This window comes from Mustela nivalis, assembly GCF_964662115.1.
Source record: "Mustela nivalis genome assembly, contig: HAP1_SCAFFOLD_1978, whole genome shotgun sequence".
Classification (NCBI taxonomy): domain Eukaryota; kingdom Metazoa; phylum Chordata; class Mammalia; order Carnivora; family Mustelidae; genus Mustela; species Mustela nivalis.
In genome coordinates, this window is record NW_028134686.1 from 53,014 (window position 1) to 55,846 (window position 2,833).

Consider the following 2,833-nt stretch of genomic DNA (forward strand, 5'->3'; position numbering starts at 1 on the left):
GACCACTACATAATCCTGTCCCTGACCCGAATGTGGACTTTAAACCAATACCTGAACCTGACCCTAAACCTGACACTGGCACTAAACTTCACCCTGACCCTGACCCAGATCATGACCATAAACCTAACCCTGACCCTTACAGTGACCCCGACCCTGACCTGAACAACAAACCTGACCCTGACTGTGAGCCTGACCCTAACACTAACCCTAAATGTGACCCTGACCCTGACACTAACACGGGCCCTCCCCCGAATCCTATCGCTGAAACCCAACCATAACACTAACCACTAACCCTACCACAGACCCTGATCCTAACAAGCTCTAACCCTAAACGTCAACCAAACGCTAACCCTAACACTAACCCTAACTTTAACAATAACCCTGACCCTATACCTGACTATGATCATAACCCTAACCCTGAACTTTGCCTATACCAGACCCTGACCCTATACGTGACCCTGGCCCTGAGCCTAAACCTAACCATGACCCTAACACTGACCACTACATAACCCTGTCTCTGACCCGAATGTGGACTTTAAACCAATACCTGATCCTGACTGTAACCCTGACACTGGCCCAAGACTTCACCCTGACCCTGACCCAGACCATGACCATAAATCTTACCCTGACCCTAACAGTGACCCGACCCTGACCTGAACACTGAACCTGACCCTGACTGTGAGCCTGACCCTAACTCTAACCCTAAAAGTAACCCTGGCCCTGACACTAACACGGGCCCTGACCCAAAACCTACCGCTGAACCTAACCCTAAAACTAACCCCTAAAATTATCACTGGCCCTGACCCTAACCCGGTCTAACCCTAACCCTCAACCTACCTCTAACCCTAACCCTAACCCCACTTTAACAATAATCCTGACCATCTCCCTGAACCTGATCATAACCCTAACTCTGAACTTTGCCTATGTCAGACCTTAACCTTAAACCTGACCCTGGCTTTGACCTTAACATTGACCCTAACCCTGACTGTAAACCTAACTCTCACCCAATCCGTGATCCTGACAGAATCATAACACTAAAGCTAACCCTGATCCTGAACCTACACATAAAACAGAACCTAAACATAAAGCTGACCTTACCATAACCATGAACCTAACCCTGAACCTGAACCTAACCCTGACACTAAACCTGTCCCAAACCTAACCCTGACCCTGACATGAACCTTGCCCCCAAACCTAAACTTGAACCTGACCCTAAATCTGACCATGACCCTGAACCTGAACCTAAACCTAACCGTCACTAACACTGACCCTGACCCTGACTCTGACCATAACCTTAACCGTGACCCTACTGTGAGCCTGACCCTAAACCTAACCATGAACCTAACCCTAACCCTGACCCCTACCCTAAGCCTTACGCTAACCCTGACCCCAATGACGTCTAACCCTAACCCTGATCCTAAGTCTTTCTTAACCCTAACCCTAACACTAACCTAGTCTATACCCAGCTCTGTTCTCTCCAGCGGGGACAACAGCTGCACCCAGGTCTCCCAGGAGCTTATGGGAGGCTGTATGGGGTCACTGGATGGGCACTGCATTAAGTGGAGGGTGAGCCTTGAGCAGCTTGGGGACTGGTGGCTCAGGGAGCTCTGGTGCAGCAGGAATTTTGGTAAGGAGCCCCCAGGCAGTGGTGACCTCACTTCCCTGATGACAGAACCCAACGGAATTGGAACCTTTGTATCCAGGCACCCCATTACAGAGAAAACCCCCCATCCAAGCTCATTTCAAAGCAAATCCTAAAGGAAGCGACATGTTCTTCTGCTGTACTGAAGCCGAGAGGATACAGGGAGAAGAGAGCTCGCCTGCCAGACACATCCCCTCCATGGCAGGTCATATCAAGTTTCCCCAACGCCCAAGGCCCTTTGGATAATAAACTCAAAAGGTGACACCAGGGGGCTCAGAGACAGAGAGTCCCACACCTTCTGATCAACCAGTGTAGCCCTAGGTCTCCTCCCCGTCTGTGTGTGTGTGTGTGTGTGTGTGTGTGTGTGTGTGTGTGTGCCTCTGGGTGTCCGTGTGTCTGTGTGTAAAGAGGACCTGGCCATGCCATGCCATCGTGGGTGGAGATGCCCCAAGCAGGATCAGGCTGATGAGGGTTTAGATGTCTGGTGGGCAAGTTATGTTCACACCCCGGTTTAAGGCTGGTTAAGGGGGATCGGGTGGAGGGTCTACACCCTTCTGCCCAGGGTTTATCCTGAGACCCTGAACGGATGGGTCCATGACCCAGGAGTGGGGCTAACCCTAACAGTAACCACTAATCCTGACCCTGACACTGACTGTGAGCCTGCCCCAAACCCTAACCCAAACCTTGACCCTGACCCTGACCCTATCTGTGATCCTGACCGGAACCCTAAACCTAAACCTAAGCCTGACACTGACCCTGATGTGGACCCTGAACCTAAACCTAACATTGATATTACTGTAACCAAGACTCATAACTAACCGTGACCCTGACCATGACCCTAATCCTAACCCTGACGCTGACATAACTCTGACCCTAACCCTACCCATGACCGTGACTGTGAGCCTGACCCTAACCCTAAACCTAAAGGTATCTCTAACCATGACCCTAATACAGACCCTGAACCTAAACCTAACGCTGACCCTGACCCTAACACTAACCCCGACCCTAAACCAAACCCTAACCCTGACCTTACGCTGTCTAACACTAACCCTAACCATAACCCTACTTCTAACTCTAACTCTAACCCCAATCCCAAACGCTACCGACTAACCTAACTGTGACACTGAACCAAACATTGACCCTAAACCAAAGCCTGACCCTAAACCTGACCCTGGCCCTGACCTTCACCTG